Here is a 6,151-nt window from a genome sequence, read left to right as displayed (position 1 = left end):
ATATAACAATGATTCCAGGAGTAGATTCCTTAGTGCCCCTTACCCATTTAGCCCATCCTCCCTCCCACAACCCCTCCAGTAACCCTCTGTTTGTTCTCCATATTTAAGAGTCTCTTATGTTTTGTCCCCCTCCCTGTTTTTATATTAGTTTTGCTTCCCTTCCTTTGTGTTCATCTGTTCCAGGTCTTAAAGTCCTCATATGAGTGAAGTCATATGATATTTGTCTTTCTCTGACTAATTTTGCTTAGTGTAATACTTTCCTGTTCCATCCACGTAGCTGTAAATGACAAGATTTCATTCTTTTTGATTGCTGAGTAATATTCCATTGTATATATATACCATATCTTCTTTATCCATTCATCCGTCAATAGACATTTGGACTCTTTCCATACTTTGGCTATTGTTGATAGTGCTGCTATAAACATTGGGGTGCATGTGTCCCTTTGAAACAGCACACCTGTATCCCTTGGATAAATGCCTAATAGTGCCATTGCTGGGTCTAGGGTAGTTCTATTTTTAGTTTTTTGAGGAACCTCCATACTGTTTTCCAAAGTGGCTGCACCAGCTTGCATTGCTACCAACAATGCAAAAGAGATCCTCTTTCTCCACATCCTCGCCAACATCTGTTGTTGCCTGAGTTAATGTTAGCCATTCTGACAGGTGTAAGATGGTATCTCATTGTGGTTTTGATTTGTATTTTCCTGATGATGAGTGATGTTGAGCATCTTTTCATGTGTCTGTTGGCCATCTGTATGTCTTCTTTGGAAAAAGGTTTATTCATGTCCTCTGCCCGTTTTTAATTTTTAATTTATTTTTTATGTTTATTTTTTTAAAAAGATTCTCCAGTAATTTTATTTTGCAAACATTGTGTATTTTATGTTTTATTGGCTTACACTGTTTTAAGGAGAAAAGTGTATACAACTTTGAACACTGAACTACTTATCATTTTAATATGAATTCAGATATACTTTATGTTTATTTCTAGTTGACCTTCAAGTTGCAGCAGCTCATGAGTTTAGCATAAGTATTCTTTATTTTGTATTTTTTATTCTTTTATTTTTTAATTTTAATTTTATTTTTATTATTTTTAAAGATAATTTATTGTCAAGGTAGCTAACATACAGTGTATACAGTGTGCTCTTGGTTTCAGGGGTAGATTCCCGTGAAGTATAAGTATTCTTGCCATCCCATCCCACTTAGTCAAAGAGTTCAAGATACATATACAAAACACACATGTAAACAGACAAAAGCCTTTGCAAAGTAAACAAATCTTTTATAATGTAAATAACTGTTCCTTTTTGGAACTTTCTACATGCAGTTCATGTCTTTTCTGAAACTGAGATAGTCACACTTATTAGACACAATCTTTATAAAGCAAAGTGTTTATCACTATGCAAACTCAAGTAATTCTTGAGAGCAACATCTTTTTTATTGATCTAAAAAGAATGGAGTGTGGAAGGCCAAAGAGGAAAAATCACTTCAAATGATCAAAACAGAAGAGGACTGAAAATAATATACCTAATCGTGTACGGAGTAAAATTTTAGGTATAGATTCTATTGAAAATATTGATATTCAAAGGAATAGCTTTGGACCCATTGCCAACACTTAGATTTTTTTCAGTTAATTAAAACCAAGCATGTTGTTTTTATTTAGGAAGATACATTAAGTCTTTTTTAAAAATATATATATATTTTTTTATTTTTGAGAGAGACAGAGAGTGTGAGCAGGGGAGGGGCAGAGAGAGAGAGAGAGGGAGACAGAGTATCCAATTGGCTGGGTCTCCACACTGACAGCAGTGAACCTGATGCAGGAATTGCAAGATCACTACCTGAGCCAAAGTCAGTCACTCAAAGGACTTGGCCACCCAGGTACCCCAGGAAGATACATTAAGTCTTTGAAGTAAGAATGAAAGGGTTGTACAATTTAATTTCTACATAAACGATTGTTTGAATATACAAAGTATCAAATATAAACAGTAGTGTAGCAAGAAAATAAATTGGCAGAAATAATTATTCAGCCAGTAGCAATAATTAAGACCACCATTTGAAAGATCTTCTATATACAAAGAATGAAGGAATATTGTTATAAGATTTTACAGCACACAACTGAATTCAATCTTAATTCATTCCTATTATGCTTCTTTCTTCTTCAGTATTAGTGGACACCCACATTACCTCCTGTCAATACATTGTGTTTATTATGTGAACTATCACAGGCAGGTAACGTCTTAGAATGCGAACACCTACAATAAGCTGCTTTAGTGAGACCCAAATCTTCAATGTTTATTTCATTCACCACTTTGAGATTTTCCTTTTGTATTTTAAGATTAATCAAGCTGTCCTGTTGTTTTTCCTTCTGGAGAAATGGGCGAATTGCAAGGTAGCCAAGTAGTACAAGTATACCAAGGAAAGGCAATAACCAAAGCCATTCTGAAACTGGGAGCTGAGTGAACCCGGTAATGCTCTCGGGGACAGGGCCGCTCTAGATACACGGAGAGCTGCACCTTCCTGATATGGGCCACACTCTCCAGTGCTATCCTTGCCAGCAGCGTCCACTCCTTCCAGAGGCGCCCCCCCCCCCCCCCCCAGTTGAGTTGCTGCATCTGCTGCCCAAGAGCAGAAGTGGTGGGCGGGATGCATCGTAGCCTAGGTCCCACCACTGGGCAGGCCTCTGCCCATTTTTAAATCAGATTATATGTTTTTTTTTTTAATGTTTATTTATTTTGAGAAAGAGAGAGAGGGCAGGAGGAGGGGCAGAGAGAGGAAGAGGAGAGAGACAATCTCAAGCAGGCTCCAAGCTTTCAGTGTGGAGCCCCACACGGGCCTTGATTCCACATATTGTGAGATCATGACCTGAGTTGAAATGAAGAGTCAGACGCTTAACCAACTGAGCCACCCAGGCGCCCCAGATTATTTGTTTATTTTGGTGTTGAGTTGTATAAGTTCTTTATATATTTTAGGTATTAACCCCTTATCAGATCTATGATTTGCAAACATCTTTTCCCATTCAGTAGGTTGCTTCTATGTTTTGTTGATAGTTTCTTTATCTGTGCAGAAGCTTTTTACTATATGCATTGCAGCGCTATTTATAAGAGCCAAGATATGGAAGCAGTCCAAGACCATTGATAGATTAATGAAAAAAGAAGATGAAGTATATATGTATGTACATATATGATGGAATATTACACAGCCATAAAAAAGGATGAGGTCTTGCTATTTGCAACAACATGGATGGACCTAGAGGGTATTATGCCAAGTGAAGTAAGTCAGAGAAAGACAAATACCGTATGATTTCACTTATATGTGGAATCTAAAAAACACAACAAATGAATAAACAACAGAAGCAGACATATAAACCCAGAGAACTAACTGATGTTTGCCAGAGAGGAGTGTGGGGGATGGGCAAAAAGGGTGACAGGGAGAGGGACATACAGGCTTCCAGTTGTGGGATGAATAATTCATGGAATAAAAGGTACAGCATAGGGAATATAGTCAATGGTATTGTACACAGACACACATATATATTTCCTTCACCTAAGTATTAATACACTTTTTTTATAGCATAGTTAGAAATAATGACCACAGTCTATAAAACAAGTCTCAGTAAATACCACAGCATTAGTTTCATTCAGACTACCTTCCCTGATTATGATTAAGTTCTAAATAAAAAACAATAACCACAAAAATGTTAAAAGAGGTTTTTTTTGGAATGTTTGAAAAACACTTTTATATAACTCATGGATTAAAGGTAAATCATAATGTGAATTAAAAAGTATTTAGAACTGAATGATCATATAGATATCAAAACTTGTGGGATATAGTTGAAGCAGAACTTAAAGGGAACCGTATAGCCTTGAAATCTTTTTATTAGAACAGAAGTCTAAAATGTAACAAATTTAAGCTTCTGATTCAAGAAGTTAGAAAAGTGGCAACAAATTAAACCTAATGAAAGCAAAAGAAAACACATAATCTAATAAGACCATGAAGTGATGAAATAGAAAACAAGGATGCAAAGGAGAAGATCAATAAAATCACAACTTTGTCCTTTGGAAAGAGAAACTTCTGGCAAGATTGAACAAGAAAACAAAAGAGAAGGCATAAGTGAATAATACTGAGAATGAATAGAGGGACAAAACTCCAGGCACTACAGAGATTTTTTAAAATTAAATTAAATTAAATTAAATTTAGGGGTGCCTGGGTAGCTCAGTCAGTTAAGAGTTGGACTCCTGATTTCGGATCAAGTCATGATCTCATGGTTCATGAGTTCAAGCCCATATCAGGCTCTGTGCTGACAGTTTGGGGTCTGCCTGGGATTCTCTCTCACCCTGTCTCTCTGCCCATCCCCTGCTCTCGCTCTCTCTCTCAAAGAAATAATAAACTAATAAAAAATTTAAAATTATATTTAATTTAATTTTTAAGTAGGCTTCACACCTAATGCACAGCCTAATGCAGGGCTTGAACTCACAAACTGTGAGCTCAAGACTTGGGCTGAGATCAAGAGTCAGACATTTAACTTACTGAACCATCCAAGAGCCCCCTGACAGAAATTTTTATTTTTATTTTATTTTATTATTTATTTTAACTGTTTTATTTTTGAGAGAGAGAGAGCAAGTGGGGGAGGTGCAGAGAGAAGGGGACAGAGGATCTGAAGCCAGCTCCATAGTGACAGCAGAGAGCCTGATGCAGAGCTTGAACTCACCAACCATGAGATCACAACCAAAGTCAAAGTCGGAGGCCCACCTGACCAAGTCACCCAGGCATTCCTATTTTGTTTTTAAAGTTTGTTTGTTAAGTTTATTTTTTTGAGAGGGAGAGCACGCATGCACGAGCAGGGGAGGGGCGGAGAGAGAGGGAGAGAGAGAGAATCCCAAGCAGGTTCTGCACTGTCGGTGCAGAGCCTGATGTGGCGCTCAAATTCACGAATGTGAGATCATGACCCAATCTGAAATCAAGAGTCAGACACCTAACTGAGCCACCCAGACAGCCCCAACAGAGATTTTTAAATAATTTTAAAATACTACAGATTTTTAAATAATTTTAAAATACTATAAACAACTTTCTACCAAATACATATAATATTATGGATGAGATGAACAATTTTCTAGAAAAACATAACTTTGCAAAACTTATTTAAGAAGAAATAGCCTAAAAATATATACACATTTTAAAAAATTGAATCAAAAAAGTTTTCTTTTTTTTTTTAAAGTTTATTTTGAGAGAGAGAGAGAGAACAAGCAGGGGAGGGGCAGAGGGAGAAGGAGAGAGAGAATCCCAAGCAGGTTCCTGCACTGTCAGTGTAGAGCCTGATGTGGGGCTCGATTTCACGAACCCACGAGATCATGACCTGAGCAGAAATAAAGAGTTGGTCGCTTAACTGACTGAGCCACCCAGGCGCCCCTAAAAATAGTTTTCTAAGGTAAGATCTACCTACTTAGAAACCTACTTAATGCAAACTGTTTCAGGAAATGTAAAAAGAGGAAACACTCCCATATCATTGTATGCAATTGATATATAGTCTTTATGGAGAATAACCAATCTCACTTACAAACTTAGATACAAAAATCCTTAAAATGCTAGCAAACCAAAGTAGCAATGCATATGAAAAAGATATATCATGACCAAATTTAATTTTTCTCAAGAAAGCAAGTATGGCTTAATATTAGAAAATTGATTGAGACTTCTGGTCAAAGATGGAGGGTTGAATCTCACATTAGTTTTTCCTCCCTCCTGAGACATTACTAAATGGATAGCAAAGGGATTTTAGAAAGCAAAAAATCCACAAAGACAAGGAGAGAGTATGCAAGAGCAATAAAATTGGGGGACCTAGAAAGCTCAGTTTTCAACTCCAACATGTAAAAAATTTAGAAGTTATTGCTCCCATGCTTACAATAAGAATGCTGGGCAGACTGAAAATAGATGATTTTCTTAGATCCATTGGAGAACTGAAGTCACAGGGCAACCTGCCACCTTGAAATCTGGAGACACAGGCAGATACAAAGAAATTCGGTACCTGAGTTGTGCTTATCTGGAATGGAAGCCAGTATAAGCAATAGAGTTAAGACCACGTATTTTGTAATTACGGAGTAATTTGGACATATTGCTGGAAACTGTGGGCTGGTGCACACACACACACACACACACACACACACAC

At 37.0% G+C, this 6,151-nt stretch overlaps 1 pseudogene; it reads right to left on the bottom strand.

The window, feature by feature from the left end:
* Positions 1–2,132: 2,132 nt before the first annotated feature.
* Positions 2,133–2,603, bottom strand: LOC145714415 (CDGSH iron-sulfur domain-containing protein 2 pseudogene; annotated as a pseudogene).
* Positions 2,604–6,151: the final 3,548 nt, after the last annotated feature.

Source organism: Panthera onca, chromosome X (assembly GCF_046562875.1).
Source record: "Panthera onca isolate mPanOnc1 chromosome X, mPanOnc1 haplotype 2, whole genome shotgun sequence".
In the NCBI taxonomy this organism is placed as follows: domain Eukaryota; kingdom Metazoa; phylum Chordata; class Mammalia; order Carnivora; family Felidae; genus Panthera; species Panthera onca.
This window is presented reverse-complemented; position numbering and strand designations above follow the sequence as displayed.